Raw genomic sequence first — 18,242 nt, 5'->3', positions numbered from 1 at the left:
GGCCGTGCCCCCTACCCGCTCTTGGGATCCAGGAGCTTTGCGTTACACCAAACACAATGCCCTATGTTTGACGACGGAGCCGCTCTATGTTTAGAGCATTTACCTTCCATGGAGCCGCTCTATGTTTAGAGCATTTACCTTCCATTCTCTTCCATTCTCTTCTATGACCTGGACTGCAGCCTGGTCCCCCTCCTTCAGCACCCCCTCCCCACTTGGGCCCCCCAGCTCTTCATACCCCTGCAGTCTTGGCCTGTTTCCTAGGGAGCACCAGACCTCTCTCTCCTCCTTTCCTTTCCCTTTTGGTGACTTTATTCAACACCTGTTGAGGTGTTGAAACCCTGTTTCTATGTCATGCCCTTTTTATGGAGGGCCCTGTTTCACTTTTCCATTTGATTCCACCTGTCAGCCACGTAAAAGTCACCCTACATCCTTATACTTTCACTTTTGCATACATATTTGAATTTCAAACAAATATGTGATTTTACAAACACAGTATTTCACAACCTGTTACTTCCTAGATGAGAGAAATCTGCCCAAAATATCAATGAAGTGTTTAAAGAGATGGGCCATATTTCTACAGATCACCTCTGATTTAACCCCTGGATCAACAGTCAGGTTTTAGAGATAAAAATCTCCCGCGAGGAAGTCTACAGCAGAAAGATGATACTAGTTTGGTATACTCGGGGAAGTAAACCAAGTCTCAGGCCAGGGCCGGCTTCCACACTTTGATCTGTATTGTTGAGATGAGTTTCATAATTGTACAATGGAAGCCACACAGGAATTAAGTTTAGAAAGAGTGTAAGTTAATTAACAAATAATAAATCTATAGCAGGGTATTAAAAGAGACCCAGGGGCATCCAGAATCATGAAGTTCAATGGCCAAGGGCAGTTTCTGTGAATTCACGCAAAATATTTCTTGATGCTATTAGAAAAGACCTGTTTTTTTTAAAAAGGACAAAAGGTTAAAGGTGTAAGTGTGTAAGTGTGGTGTCTCTTGAGAGGGTCCAAGGAGGAGAGAAATCAACTTGTCCCCATAGGAGTGACCAGGGCCACTAGGAAATGTTAGGGTTTCTCTCAAGAAACAGCAAAGATGACCCCTTTTCAAAACTTTTTTTCCTCTTTTTGTAAAAGATGATTGATATTTTTGGCTGATGATTAGGTCCAGGAATTAAAACTGTGGCACAAAACTGAAGGAGAGTTTTGGTTGGAGACACAAACTTAACCTTTTGAGGATGAGATACCAAGAGCTTCCTGGGGTATAGCTAATTTTCAGAAGAGACAGGGGCTCTTACAAGCAGCCTTGGCTAGAGTCATCTTGACATTCTGACCCCGTCCTTGGAAAACTCATCCAGAGTTGGAAAAAAAAAAAAGAAAGAAAGAAAGGACAGGAGCCCAGTAGCTTCAAGGAACACAAAGCAGTGTGATACCTGTGGGGGAAGGATTCTCCCCAGACTTCCTGAAAGGAACTTCATCACTAGGGAGAGTTGCTTGATTATGGTGGCCATTGGTGGCAGCAAGGTCAGCTTCCCAGGCACAAGCAGTAGCCACATTGCCAATTAAGGCCGTGAGGTAAGCTACAGTCAGAGCTAGTGAGCCTCTAAGTGAAGCAAACTGCATTCACCTCCAAATCACCTGCTTTTGTCCTTCCACAACCTCTGATACCTTTTTTTTAATAGACTAGACATTTTAGGTTTACAGAAAAATTGATCAGAGAGCACACATAGTTCTCATATACTACCTCTATGCCCCCTATCACTCACTCACACACACCACACACACACACACACACACACACACTCACACACACAGCTTCCCCTATTATTAGCCTCTTGCATGAATATGGTAAATTTTTTTACAACTGAACCAATATTGACACATTACTATCAAAGTCCATAATTTATGTTAGGGTTCACTTTTGTTTGTACAGTTTTATAGTGTTTTGACAAACGCATAATGACATGTGTCCATCATTACTGTACCATGTTGGGTAGTTTCACTGACCTAACATGTCCTACTCCATCCATTCATTCCTCCCTTCCTTCCTATTAACCTCTGGCAAACACTCCTCTTTTTAATGTTTCCATAGTTTTGCCTTTTCCAGCTTGTTATATAGCTGAAATCATAAAGTATGTAGCCTTATTGACTAGTTTCACTCAGCAATATGCCTTTAAGATTCTGCTGTATCTTTTCATGGCTTGACAGCTCATTTCTTTCTAGTGCTGAGTAATATTCTGTTGTCTGGATGGACCACGCTTTATTTATCCACTCACCTTCTGAAGGACATGTTGGTTGCTTCCAAGTTTTGGCAATTACAAATAAAGCCGCTATACATATTCATGTGCAACTTTCTTAATGGACATAATTTTCCACCTTATTTGAGTAAATACCAAGGAGCACAACTGCTGGATCATCTGATAAGAATATGTTTAGTTTGATGAGAAATAGCCCATTTGTCTTCCAAAGTGGCTGTGCAATAAACCCGCAATAAATCAGAGTTCCTGTTGCTCCATATCCTCACCAGCATTTCATGTTATCAGTGTTTCAGATTATGGACATTTTAATAGGTGTGTAGTGGTATCTCGTTATTTTAATTTGTAATTTCTTAATGATATATGCTACAGAGCATCTTTTCATATGCTTATTTGCCATCTGTATATCCTCTGGTGAGGTGTCTATTTATATCTGTTGTTTATTTTTAAACTGGGTTATTTGTTTTCTTATTGTTGAGTTTTAAGAGTTCTTTCTATATTTAGGATTCAAGTTCTTTGTCAGATATATATTTTGCAAATATTCTCTCCCAGTTTGTGGTTTGTCTTCTCAGTTTCTTCACAGTGTCTTTCACAGAACAAGTTGTCGTTGTTGTTGTTGTTATTGTTTTCACTTTAATGAGGTCTTATTATCAATGTTTTTTCTTTCATGGCTTTTGATTTCCATATCTATCTAAATACTCATTGTCAAACTCAGAGTCACCTAGGCTTTTTTCCTATATTATTTTCTGGAAATTTTATAGTTTTGTGTTTTACATTTAGGCATATGACCCATTTTTAGTTAATGTTTTATGAAAAGTATAAGGTTTGTGTCTAGACAAAAATTTTTTTGCATGTAGATGACCAATTATTCCAGCACCATTTGTTGAAAATGCTATCCTTTCTCTATTGAATTGTCTTTGGTCTTCTGCCAAGGTCACTTGGCTATATTTGTGTGGATCTATTCCTAGACTCTCTTTTCTGTTTTAGTGATGTATTTGTTTATTCTTTCCCCAATACCAATTTTGTTTCAATTGCTGTCGCTTTATAGAAAGAAGACTTGAAGTTGCATAGCGTCAGCCCTCCAACTTTGTTCTTCAAGAATGTACTGGTTATTCTTGGTCTTTTGCCTTCCCACATGAACTTTATAACCAGTTTGTCAATGTTCACAAAATAAATTGCTGAGATTTGGGGGTATGAGGAGGTTGTGTTTGAATCATAGATCAGGCTGGGAACAACTGACATCTTGACAATGGTGAGTCTTCCTATCCATGAATATGGAATATCTCTCTATTTATTTAGATCTTTGATTTCCTTCATCAGAGTTTTGTTAGATTTACACCTAAGTTTCTCGTTTTTTAGTGCTAATATATATAGTGCTGTGTTTTAATTTCAAATTCTAATAGTTCAGTTTTACTTTATAAGAAAGAAATTGACTTTTGTATTTGAACTTTATATCCTGCAACCTTGCCATAATTACTTGATGGTTCCAGGAGTTTTTGTTTTTGTTTTGCCAATTCTTTGGGAGTTCTTTCAGATTTCTTGATATGTTTTGCTGTTATTTTTATGTAATATTTATTGAGCATCTTGACAAATATTTACTTTTGTAAGCCTAAAAGTTATTCTTTAAAAGTTTAAGGAAACTTGACCAAAAGCACTGGTACTTGAATGTCAAATGTTACCATATGCATCAAATTACATATTTCAGGGTAGCACGAGTTTTCAATGTTAAATCACACTAAAATTTTAAGTCAAATTAAGCAGACCTGGTATTGACAGTGTAGCTATAACTTTGATGTCAGTAAAAACAAAATTGGCAACTTAGAATTAAATCATGATAAGGTTTTGATACCCTTGTTTTAAGTTATTAATGAAACACTTCAAAACACTGAAGTGTCCAGATTCTCAAATTTTGTTGCATGAGTTTTGTTTCATTGTGTGTATTGTTTTTCAGTGAATTTCTGGTATATCTCAATCCTCAAACGTGATTATCTTTGTTGTATTGGCATAATCAGTGATTTTTACATTCAACAATAGCATTAGAACAAGTTCTATCAGCAAGAAATATTTTCAGTGAATAAATAAGATTTCAAAAATCATGTAAGAATGGATTTAAGCTTGCTGAATGTAAAGACTGAAACTCAAGTTACTGCAGCTGTAGTGACTGCTTATTGTATGAGCTTAGATGCTAGCATTACATTGTGCTATATGTGTTCTGATTTTATTAAAATGTTGAATTACAAAAAAAATCATGCCAACTGTAAACAGTTTTATTTTTTCTTTCCTGATCTGTATATATTTTATTTCCTTTTCTTGTCTTATTACATGTCATGTTCATGTCATGTTCACTTCCTTCTGAACATCTTTTTAATGGCCATATCCTTATTGTTGACTATTACTTTACTAACTATGAACAATTTTACTTAATTCGATATGATTTGATTGAATGGGTTTCGTTTGATTTGATGTGTTTATGAAGCTTCCCTTATACTCTAGTTACCAAGTTTCAGCAATTGTGGTAAACCAGCCTCTCAGGGGTGAGTGATGGACCAGGGAAATGACAAACTGAAATGTTCATATTCCTGTGAGATCTAATTGGCCTAAACAGTGGCTTGGCAGGCACATTTGTAAGAGAGCCTGTTCTATAAGAAACATTTTATATTCTATCTAGATAAATAATTTCTTATCTATTTATTCTAAATGAATATCTATAATATTCACTTCCATTGATTCTGCAGGTGAAAATCCCCAAACACAATGTCTCCACTTTAAAAACAACTGAAAAAATCACTTTCACTTCTATGATAAAATTTACCTTAATTGTATTCATATAAATAAAATGTGACATGTCCACAGACAATCATCGAAAGTCAGTATTTCCATAGTGAGGAAGCGAGTGTTCTTAAGGTCTAGCAAGATGTGGTGGTATAGGCAATTGCTTAATTTGCTTTCATCTATGACTGCCCATCTCACACACGTGTGTGTGTGTGTGTGTGTGTGTGTGTGTGTGTGTGTGTGTGTAGCCATCTTATAACCTTCATTGTGAGACTCTTTCTCTACATAGAGCATCTAACTTTCTGCATCCTTCAACACTATAAGCTAATGCCTACTTTTATACACCAGTAAAATGCAGACTTTCTTTTCCTAAAGTGCAAATATTAATGAAGTTACTTTACTCCTAAGGTGATATGCAAGACAGCACTTGTGGTAAGGAACACAGTTGAAAAAATACATTGGTAAGGAGAGCATAGCTACTCTTGAAAAGAAAGTAAAGGACCATCTCACATAACGTTGTTGCAAATCTCAAAACAAAAGACAGGAGGAAATTACAGGCTGCCATTTTTATTTACAACTTTCCTCCAACCAGAGCCTACACTTACAGTGCTCCATCTGAAACTAATCTATGTGGGAAGGTCTCAGAGGGAAGGCCAGCCAACTGGCACATTGTTGCCGGAGCCGCCGATGCCACAGCCTCTAACAGGTATGGCCTCTGGCCAAGTAACCCATAGCATCTACCATGAAAGAATTATTGTGCAGAAGATGGGCAGCAATGAGGGGGGAAGGGTGGGAGAAGGAAGAAATTATGAAAATACATTTTTACAATCCAAAATGCAATTGAAATTCCAGTCTTAATCAAAAACAGTAACAGCCTCTGCTAAATACCCACAAAAGCCTGCTAAAAATATGTGAAGTTCATCCAGAGTTCAAATCTCAGAATTATTGTTATTTCCCAGCTTAGGCCTATCAAAACCGCCATGAAGCCTTTTGTTGTTTTAGTGAGAAGATTGTGCAAATGGACTAATGTGTTATATCACAAAAGGAAGCCAGAAGTGAAAGAAACTTGACAAATCTTTCTTGCCATTTCACTGAAGTTTCAGAGCACTGTGTTTGGAGTCAGTGAACATGAATTTGAACTTACTAGCTTCCTGACAACTTCACTGAGCTTTGGTTTCTTAACTTTTAAAACAGATTGTGTTAAGCCACCACACTGCCTGGAATAGAAAAAAGGTAATAATTGCTTTCTTCCCACTGATGTATGGCTGGTTTGCATCCTGTGTAAGCCCTCTCTGTGGTCAGGCTTAACACTTCTTGTATTCGCCCTAAGTGGATGAAAACTTGTGTCCACAAAAACCTGTACACAGATGTTGATAAGCAGCTTTACTTATAATTGCCAAAACTTGGAAGCAAACTAAGATGTCCTTCAGGGGTGAATGGATAAACTGTGGTACATACAAACGATTGACTATTATTCAGCACTAAAAAGAAATGAGCTATCGAGCTATAAAAAGACATGGAGAAATCTTAGATGCACATTGCTAAGTGACAGAAGCCAATCTGAAAAGACTAAATATTGTATGATTCCACCTCTAAGACAATCTGGAAACGGAAAACTACAGAAACAATAACAAAATCAGTGGTTGCCAAGGATTTGGGGATGGATTAGAGGGATGAATAAGAAGAGCATAGCAGACAGTGAAAATACTCTGTATAGTACTATAGTAATATATACATGTCATTATATAATTGTGCAAACCCATAGAATGCTCAAAACCAAGAGTGGACCATAACATAAACTACAGACTGCGGATGATCATGATGTGTCAATGTGCGTTCATCAGTTGTAACAAATGTACCACTCTGGTGGGGATGTTAACCATGGAGGAGGCTATGCATGTGTCAGGCTAAGGTTATACAGGAAATCTCTGTTCCCCCTCAATTTTGCTGTGAACAAATGGAAGTACTAGCTTTAATTCTCTCAGACAATATTTATGGCTAAATTTGACTAACCTGAAGACAGAAGGAATTGGCAAGCCTGAGGCTGGGATGTGTTGCTGAATTATCCCTGACCATTCATGCCATTTCATTTTGGTATAGTAAATGCCTTATGATATTTACTAGATATCTGTCTTTTGAGGTATAATAGGCACCATTTATTTAGTGCTTATGATATGTCAGGCACTGGGCAAAATTATTATTCAGACACTATAAAAATCCCATAAATTATACTGCTTTTACAAATCAGAAAATGATGCTCAGACATGTTAAGTAATTTCCCTAAGGTCACACAGCTATTTAAGTGCTGAAGCCAGGGACTACTGGACTCAAAAGGCAGTGTTTTTAACCACTGTCCCACCTATCTATTTTTTTTGAAGTATCAACTCACAGAAAAAAGAATAACGGTATTCTCAAATTATATATTAATTTGCATTCAACATGAAACCCATTCTGTTAATTATCTTCTTTGTCAGAAACAATATCTTTATGTGCTGAGGCAGTTTGTGCTCATTGGTGTCAAAAAGAATAAATAATGGCAGCTTTGCTCAATGAAATATTATTTTCTGGTCACTAGCATTCAGAAAGAACCCCTAGAGATTGACAGCCAAACAAACATACAGGAGTCATAAGGCTTCAGAAGAATTCGTAGGCAAAGAGATCATGTTTGAAACTTAAGCCACTGACTCCGGGTTGGAAAACATAGAAGACTTTAACTCCACATTAACTCAAACTACAAAAAAAGCACATTACATCAGAATTTCAAATTCAAATTTCAAATTAACGTAGCACATATGAATGATAAATAAATGAGAGCAGCTATAAATAAAGAAAGCCCTCCCACTTGGACTCCACCGTGTAGTACTTGCTTATTATAGCCAGATGTTTCCGATCACCTGCATCTTTAACTTTCAAGAATGATTTATGCCGCATTATAAATAATGGACTGAGATGTTTCCTTACTGAAGTGTGACTGGCTTGGTTACACTTTTGACACTTGTTTTCCCACTCCTCAGTTATTATTTTGCAGAGATGTTCTGGGAAAGGTGCAGAAAGTCAAGTATAGTCTGTGAGGATTGCAGTCAACAGTGCCAAACACTGACCATGGACCAATCAAGATAAAGACAGTCAAGAGTCTATTTGATTATGTGACAAGGCCACTGGAAACTTTGACAAGAGAAATGTCACAGATTGGAAAGTGTCGGGAGCGAGGGAGGGCTGAGAAAGTGGATTCAGGGAGTACAGACTACTCATTTCAGAAGCTTGGCTGTCAGGACAAAGATGTGAGCATGTTAAAACCCCGTGAAACAGAAGCCAGGAAAGAAGAACAATCAAAGTAAGAGAAAAATAGCTGACAGTTCCTGGTGTCCCAGGGGGCAGGAAGGAATGTTGCCCTTGGGGCTCTGGTGAAAGCACACTGCAGTTAGGGAAGGCTATAGGAAAAACTTGCTACTTCAGGGCAAAGGGAAGGAGCCCCTGAGAATGACAATTAAGGAAGAGGCAGGAGTGCTGGAAAAATGACATCCTTAAGACCCAGGGACATACTACCTGCTGAAACCTGGAGCTTAATCAGCAGAACAGGAAACTCCCCTCATCTCCCACTCAAGTTTGTCACGCTGGGTAACAAGGAACAGCAGAAAACCACTGGGAGAGTTGCAAGAGCGTGGAGACAGGCCCACCGTGAGTGCAGAGGGAGGACCCGAAACTGAGGTTGCAGCAAACATTGTGAAAACCTACCGACAAAGCAGCCCCACCAGAAACACAGGTATCACTAGAGGAATTTGAAGTCTGTGGTGCAGAGGGTAACTCTAGGAACAGCAAGCCTCAAACCTAGCTTAATTCCTAACTAAATTAATTCACATTCCCATGCCAAAGGCCTAGCAGAAAGGGAAGGTATGCCCATTTCCAGGTATAAAACAATCTGCCTCAGCATCTCCTGTCTTACAGCTTTCAACAGAAAAATTATGAAGCATAGGAAAAAGTACACATTGCTAAGAAACAAAAGGAATGCGGAAACTGAAAACTTAATGGTTAAGATGCTAAAGTCTCTACTAGAAACGATGGGCAACATGCAAAATCAGATGCGTAATCTCATTAGAGAGATGGAAACCATAGGGGGTAAAAAAGAGAGATAATTCTTGGGGGGGGGTATAAACAAATCTTGGATTGGAAACAATCTTGGGATTGTTTGTGGGAACAGGAATAGAAGGTGAAGGAGAATGAGGGGTTAATAGCTGTGATATTATTTACTGAAGATGAAAACATAGGAAATATAGTTTGGGGAGGAATTTTCCTTATTTCAGATTTGGACAATTTTAATTTTTTTTAAAAATTTTTTTTAACGTTTATTTATTTTGAGACAGAGAGAGACAGAGCATGAACGGGGGGGGGGGGGGGGTCAGAGAGAGGGAGACACAGAACCGGAAGCAGGCTCCAGGCTCTGAGCCATCAGCCCAGAGCCCATCGCGGGGCTCAAACTCACAGAACGTGAGATCGTGACCTGAGCTGAAGTCGGATGCTTAACCGACTGAGCCACCCAGGTACCCCTTGGACAATTTGAATTTAAGGATTGGTGGAACATCCAAGAGTGTGTATTCAATATCAATGGTAAATAGAGATTTAAAATTCTGGAGAGACATCTGGGCTAAGATCAGCAGGATATGGATGGTTGCTTGAATCACTGAAATGGACAATACCCCTCAAGGAGATTGTGTGCACTGAGAATGTAAGAGGGCAAAGGCTGAAAACACTGTGAGAACCAGTGTTTAAGGGTTGGGCAGACAAAGAAGGAGTCACCAAAGAGACAAAGGAGCAGAAAGAATGGCAACAAAGTATGGAAATGGTGTAAAATGCTTCAGAGAATTTAAGTGAGATAAATGATCACTGCATTTGGCAACAAAGATGTCATTGATAAGCAAGAGACTCAGGTAACTCGAGGAACAAAAAGTGGGTTGGGTGAACAAAAGAAAGGAGAGAAGCAGGAGAAAATACCTTTTTCAAGAAGCTTGGCTACAAAGGTAAGAAGAGAAATAAAGCAGTAGCTAAAGGGAGACACCTTATCACGAGACTTCTTTTGCCATGGAATCAGCTTGAACATATTGAAGTGCTGGTGTGAAGGGTCCAGGTTGAAGACACAGGAAGGGGGAATGGGGAACTTACCTGATTACATGGCTTCAGTGAAGAGATCAGTGTCCCAGTGTCAACTGACTCTCTTTCATTCTTCCAGCATTTATCTAGTGTCTATTATGTAGTATGTGATGTGTCATTGAACAAGTCATGGCCCTTGACTTACAGGAATTTATGGCCTACAGAAGCATACAAAACAGTAAGAAAAAAATATATTGCTAAGCAGCAAGGTAGGAGTTATAGCTTAAACCCAAGGGACTATGAGAACACATAGAGAGGGTACCTAACTCAGTTTTAGGAGGTAGAGACAATTTCCTAAAGCCAGAAAATGTAGAGAAGGAGAAGTTGCCTGATTTCTAAATGAATGATATAATTTGTGAATTATCCATGTGACTGAGCCATGGTGGGCAAGGCATGTGCTGAGTGGGGAGAAAAAGATGCTGGAGAAGGAACCAGATCATGAAGAGCTTTGTAAGTCATGCTAAGGTCTTTGGAATTCAGGCAGGAAAGTGGATAATCCTCAAAGTGTTTTGCCTGAGAAATGCAATGATCAGGGTTAAGTTTAGAAAGCTCATTGCAGTTGCATGAGTAGAAATGATTGGTAGGAAGCAAGAGTCCCCTTAAGATGGCTTAGAACAAATAGGAAGGTGAAGTGGGAGATGTGAATAAGGCTGAAATTGGAAAAATAGACAGATTGCCTAGTCAGTCTGATAGTTGACTCAGAACTTAAGATTATGGATTCATAATAGCATTCATATATGATTGTGTGATTCCTTCCATGAACAGTTGTCAGCTTACATACAGGGCTATAGAAAGCCAACATTTGGATGGCATGGTTGAGTTCATGCCAGGTGAGCACAAAGGAATACAATGGGTCAAGCTGAGATGAGGGTGTTGTCGAGGGGTTTTGAAATGAGGGACCATGTTGTCTAAGCTGGGTCAGAAAGAAATTGAAGGAGGAAGGGCTATTGGGAAAATATGGAGAGTTCCAGGAATGGAGGGAAGTTTTAATAAAATCAAAGAACTTGCATAGACATAGTGTCCAAGGAGAAATCTGAAATGACTTAAGATTGTGGTCAAACAGAAGCTTCTTTGAATGTTAAGATTTTATTCCAGGTGAATAAAACAAGTTTCAGGATGTGGCCATTGAGTCAAAGTGTAGTATAGGCTAGGTGAGCAATCACACCAAAGATTGGCTTGAAAATTTTAAAAATATATTTTTAAAATGTGAAATGTTTATTGGAATTGAACACTTGATTTGAGATATTGTCTCTGTACTTCTCATCTCTTTAAAGTGAAAACTATTCTTTGAAAAAATGGTGATGGGGTGCCTGGGTGGTTCAGTCAGTTAAACATCTGACTCTTGATTTCGGCTCAGGTCATGATCTCACAGTTTGTGAGTTCGAGCCCACGTCAGGCTCTGCACTGCAGAGCCTGCTTGGGATTCTCTCTCCTTCTCTTTCTGCCCCTACCCTGCTCGCTCACTCGCTCTCTCTCTCTCTCTCTCTCTCTCTCTCAAAAATAAATAAACATTTTTTTAAAAAATGAATGAATAGTGATGATGTAAGCAATTTAACAGAGTGGCACAAGGGGTCTCTTCCTGCTTCCCCCAGGAAGCTTTCCATGGAGGAATGTCTGCCTTTGCCTGGAAAGACACTTTAGAATCTCCTGGGTCTCCCGTTTCCAGGTTAAGGATGGAAGTTAAGTGAAAAGCGGAAATAGGACCTTCAGCCCAGAGTTTGCAGATTGCTGCCTGGACAGTACCTGGAGTTCACGTCCCTCTCATGTGGCTCCCCACCAGCATCACTTGATTAACTTCTATTCATTGTTCTGGTCTTTTAAATGCCACACTATTAGGCGTTTATTGACACCCAAACTAATTTAGTTCTTCCTTTTATAAGTGTTCATGGCACTTCCCATTCTTGTTTCTTGTCACTTATCCCAGCCGTTAATGAAAGAATGTGTAATTATTTGTTTTATGTTTCTCTCCCCTCCTGGACCTAAGTCCCCTGGAGTCAGGGACTGCGACTGTATAGTTTGCAAAGGCATATGTAGTCTCACGATAAATGCCTGGAACCAAAAATGGAATAATTATGCCTCCCCTTATGTCTGTGGGGAGAGTCTAAAGAAGAACTCACTAAAATGTGTATAACTTAGAAGCAAAGCACATTAAAACCACCTGAATCTGATTCCTGACTGCCGGCTCTGACGTCATCCCTTTGCAGAAGCCTGGACAGCGCTGCTCACAGCCCACCTGATGTAAATGCATCAAGGTGGGGTCTATTTTTAGCTATAGCAAATTACCATTCCTTTATGCTTTCAGGGTTTCATCTTTGCAAATGAGTTCTCTTGTTCTTAACATTTTTCAGAGTAAAGTAAGGCTGATGGCTTTTATGAAGAAAAAAAACAGTCTTTAAGACAAAGAGCATTTCTCCTTTAATCTCCACCTCACTCAGAGGTTCAAAGAGCCTTTACAGGGATGCTAGATGCTATTCCTCAGAATAGGGATGGTCCTTCAGACTTTTTGTAAAGACACTGCAAACTTGAACTTGCAGAGGAAACTCAGCCCAAAGTAAACAAAACAAAAATTTGATGGTGAGTATGGGACATGATGTTCCACAGTGATGCAACTGGTTAATAAGAAATTGACATCATATAAACATATTTTTTAAACTATATTTGTAAATATGTTTGTGTCATATAAAAATGAGCTGCATGAGTCCACAAAATAAATGCAGTTTATATAAGGTCCTAAAGATTAGGGTGCACTTCATATCAGTCAGGTCACTTCCTGTATCACAAGTGATATAGACAAGGTCAAAGTTGTCAGCTAAAACATGACATCAGCACATAGAGAATCCTATTTCCTGGTGTAGGGGAGTGGAAAGACAACAGAGGGGCCTGTAGATCAGGTAGACTGATGCAGGGAGTAGAGGTGTCGCTTTTTACATATATTGAAATATTTGAAGTATAACTTTATATATATATATTTATTAATGTTTATTGATTTTTGAGAGAGAAAGTATGAGTGGGGGAGGTGCAGAGAGAGAGGGAGACAGAGAATTTAAAGTGGGCTCTGCACTGACAGCAGAGAGCCTGATGCAGGGCTCAGACTCACGAACCTTGAGATCATGAGCTGAGCCAAAGTTCGACTCTTAACTTACTGAGCTACCCAGGTGCCCCCTATAATTTTATATTTTTAAAACTATTGTTTTAGAATACAAACACTAAAAATTAAAACTTGGTATACATTTTTTGATTAACAAGGATATGAAAAAAAAGTTTCAGAATCACTAAGGAGTCCTAACATTTTTATGTTCAGTAGGAAGGCATAGGCCTACAAAGGCATAGACCAGTCATAAAATTGGCCCCAAAGTAGGATAAGTAGAAGGAATAAGATTAGGTTGGTTCAATTTTACCTTCTACCTTTTTCTCCCTATTTTACCTTTTTCTCTGCAATCAGGAACACCATGTACAGTCCTGTTTCCGTGCATTTGGCAGGCAGAATAATGATTCCCCAAAGATGCCATGTTCTAATTCCTAGAACATGTAAACATTTTACTTTATAAGACAAAAAGGACTTTGTATTAACATTAAAGTTAAAAAATTTGAGATGAGGTGAGATACCTGGGTGACTCAGTTGGTTAAGCATCTGACTTTGGCTCAGGTCATGATCTCATGGTTTGTGGGCTCAAGCCCTACATCTGGCTCTGTACTGAGAGTTCAGAGCCTGGAGCCTCCTTCGGGTTCTGTGTCTCCCTCTCTCTCTGCCCCTCCCCTGCTCGCTCACGCTCTCTCTCTCTCTCTCAAAAATAAACATGAAAACAAAATTTAAGAATTTGAGATGAGAAGATTATCCTGGATTACCTGGGTGGGCCCAATTTAATGTCATGACTCCTTAAAAAGTGCCAAGAATGCAGAAAGATAGGTCAGAGATAGACATAAGAAGGGTTAAACCCACCACTGACGGCTCTGAAGATGAAGAAAGGGGACCAGAAGCCAGGGAAAGTGGTAGCCTCTGGAAGCTGAGAACAGGCTTTAGTTTAAAGCCAGCAAGAAAACACAGACCTCAGTCCTACAACTGCAAGGAGCTATATTCTTCCAACAACACAAATTAGCAAGAAATGATTTCTCTCTTAGGGTCTCCAGAAAGGAACACAGCCTGCCAACACTTTGGTTGTAACCTGGTGAGACTATACTGAACTTCTGAACCGTAGAACTGTAAAATAATAAACTTGAGTTATTGTAAACCACAAAGCTTCCGGTAATTTTTATGGTAACAATAGAAAACTAATGCAATGTCTTCGCTACCCTTTTTCTGTGTTTGCGATGCCCTTCCCTCACCTACACTCATCTAAATACCACATTGTCAGTGAAGCCATCTTGACCTCATGGATCTCTCCCTGCTCTGTTCTACATGATTGGCACATATATAAAGGAGCCAGTTATTTGCTCATACCTATGTTCTGGCTCCGTAGTGAGATTTTAAGACCCTTAAGAACAAGGATGATGTATCAGTGATTGTGGTCCATTGCAAAAAAGCACCACAAATCCTTTCCCTGCCAGTATCCACACTCTTGCAATGTGACTTTGAAGATACTCTCACCAAAAGATGGATTATATTCCTCCACCCCTTAAATCTGGGTTGGTCCTGTAACTTGCTTTGTACATAATGTACATAAGCAAATGTAGCTGAAGCAGAAACTTGACTTTGACATCACCATCATGTGAACAAACCTAGACTAGCCCAGTTATCCAACTGCTAGCCCAGCCAATGGTTAATGAAATGTCACACAGGTGTGTGGACCATGGGCCACCAGCTGAGGGCAGGCTCAAGCGTGGATTCAGCTGACCAGAATAAGAGCCACTCAGATGACCCCATCCAAATTTCTAACACACAGGTTAGATTTGGGGCTAGTTTGTTAAATAGCAAAAGCTAATTTATATGTAGCTCAATGCTCTGCGTTGAGCTGTTGGTCGATAATTTGGGATGATGCTTTTGATGATGAGGATAATGACGGTGATGACAACAATAACAATGATGAAAATAAAAAAGAAAGCCAATTCTCTCCTAGTAAAATGGAGGGTAAATGGCATCATTTCCATATTCTAATACCAGGCAATTCCAGTGCTTATTAGTTGAGGAGTTTCAAAATTTTGTTCAAGTAAATTGGAAAGCACAGTATCTAAAGGTTTTAGGTTATACACACTAGAGTCTATTATTAGTCTCTAACAAATCCAAAATAGCTCTGTACTAAGCTTTGTATTGGCAATTTTTATTATTTCAATCTCTCTCTCTCATTGTGTCAAAACAGTAAAAGGAGACAGACTGTTACTCTACTGCTCCAGTTCTAAACATACAAGTAGACTTTGGCTAAAATCCTCTCAGGACTTTGTCACATGAGAAATTCAACCAGGAATTGTCATCAAAGGTAGCTTTTACATGGGAGCCAACAGTAGCTTATATCTCATCCAAATAATCTTCTCTATCTGCTCAACTCACAAAAAAAGTCTTCAAGTGTTATGTTTATAAATGTTCTTAAGTGAATTAAGTAGTATGTAAAGCCCTGGTATTTAGCCTGAGTGGTTTTAGGTACAATGTATTTCTTTCAGTCTATATTCCATAAAAGTGTTTGAGAATGAGATGGGAACAAAGAGCAGACCCACAGAGACCAGCAGAAATAGGGCAAAGTCACCAAGAATGTGGCATAGTCACATTCCAGTGCCCAAGGAGGGGCATCCCTGATCTGCTAATCTTGCTTCTCTTTTGGCTGGTGTGGGTAAAGTTCTTGCCAAATACATTCCTTCTGACTAATCATTTGAAATGTCATTAGCCCAGCGCAATAGAGGTTTTGTCACCTCCAAGCAGAAGAAATATTATATAATCCTAGAAATTCTATTTGAAAGGCATCTCTGAGTTGATCTGATAAAACTTCCCACATATTACAGACATCCTTTCCAGAGTTAGTCGTCCACACCCTACTTGAATTCCTCAAGTGTTAGGAAAATCACAATTTCCTGAGACAGCCCATACTATTTTGAGCACCTATAATTGAGATGGAGTTCTTTTTCATATTAAACTGAAATCTATCTCCCACCCACTGAGCCAAATTTTGCTTCTAGAACTGCACACCATACATGTTTCCTCCCTCCCCTGCAACTGGGTGCTGTGTTTACAAGCCCATGCTCTGGTGTCAGCAGACTTAAAGTCAATTGTCAGCTCTTTCCCTTGCCAGCTGGGCAACCGTGAGTAAGTCTACCTCTCAAAAATCAGCATTCTCAACTATAAAACTGGAGTCATAATACCTGCTTTATAGGGTTATTGTGAAAAGGTAACATATCTAAGGTGCATAGTAGTGTCTGACACATAGTATGTTATCAGTAAATGGAAGCTGGCATTAGTACTCTGCTTAACGACCTTTCAGATATTTGCAAAGAACCTTATTTTTCCATAAAGTCTCCTCTTCTCCAAACTGAGCATCTCCTTCATCAATCATACTTCAGAATATGGCAAAAATTCTTCTTTCCTGGATCTAGATACTATATTTGCTTACAGCTTATGTTTGCATTTAATGCCTAGTTTATTATTTTTTCAAACATTTATTTTTATTTTTGAGCAACAGAAGGAGAGAGAAGGGGAGGGGAAGAGAGAAAGAGAGAGACAGAGGATCCAAAGCAGGCTCTGATCTGTCAGCACAGAGACTGATGGGGGACTTGAACTCACCAACTATGAGATCATGACCTGAGCCAAGGTCAGACACTTAACTGACTGAGCCACCAGGTACCCCTAGTGTCTAATTTAAATGATACATGGCTAGTTATGGAAAGAGCCCAAATGTCCATCAACTGATGAACAGATTAAGAAGATGTTGTATGTATGCACACACACACGCACGCGTGCGCACACACACACACACACACACACACACACACACACAATGGAATACTACTCAGCGATGAAAAAGAAATGAACTGCTATTTGCAACAAAGTGGATGGAACTGGAGGGTATTGTGCCAAGTAAAATAAATCAATCAGAGAAAGACAGCTATCATATGATTTTACTCATATGTGGAATTTGAGAAACTCAACATATGAACATAGAGGAAAGAAAGGAAAAATAAGATAAAAAACCTAAGAGATTCTTAAATAGAACAAACTGAGGGTTGCTGGAGAGGGGATGGGGGGTGAGTTAAATGGGTTATGGGCATTAAGGAGGGCACTTTTCAGGATGAGCACTGGGTCTCATATGTAAGAGATGAATCACTGTAAGAGATGAAACACCACTCCTGAAGCTAAGACTACACTGTATGTTAACTAGCTTAAATATAAAACAAAAAAACAAACAAACAACAACAAAATCACTCAATATCAGGGAAATACAAATCAAAAGTAAAAGCTATCTCTCCATACCAGTCAGAATGTCTAAAAATGACACAGGAAACCACAGGTGTTGGCAAAAATGTAGAGAAAAGGGAACGCTCTTGCACTATTGGTAAGAATGCAAACGGGTGCAGCCATTCTGGAAAACAGTATGGAAGTTCCTCAAAAAATGAAAAATAGAACTACCCTATGACACAGAATTTGCACTACTAGGTAGTTAGCCAAAGGATACAAAAAGGGACACATGTACCCCAATGTGTATAGCAGCATTATCAACAAGAGCCAAATTATAGAAAGATCTCAAATGTCCATCGACTGATGAATAGATAAAGCAGAGCTGGTGTATATGTATGATTTACTCAGCCATCAAAAAGCATGAAACTTTGTCATTTGCAATGACGTGGATGGAGCTAGAGTGTATTATACTAAGCGAAATAAGCCAGTCAGAGAAAGACAAATATTATGATTTCACTCATATGTGGAATTTAAGAAACAAAATAGATAAACAGAGATAAAAATAAAGGCAAACCAAGAAACAGACTCTTAACGATAGTAGACAACTCTCCCGAATACAACTGGCAGTTTACCTATTGCCAGAAACTAGGATGAATTTCCTCTAGCTGATAAAACTGGACAGAAAGCAGGTCCATGGCTCATTGGGGCAATTCCATCATAAGTCTGTCTGTCCCTCCTGATGGCACCCTACTTCAATATCA

Source organism: Acinonyx jubatus, chromosome C1 (assembly GCF_027475565.1).
Source record: "Acinonyx jubatus isolate Ajub_Pintada_27869175 chromosome C1, VMU_Ajub_asm_v1.0, whole genome shotgun sequence".
Lineage (NCBI taxonomy): Eukaryota > Metazoa > Chordata > Mammalia > Carnivora > Felidae > Acinonyx > Acinonyx jubatus.
This window is presented reverse-complemented; position numbering follows the sequence as displayed.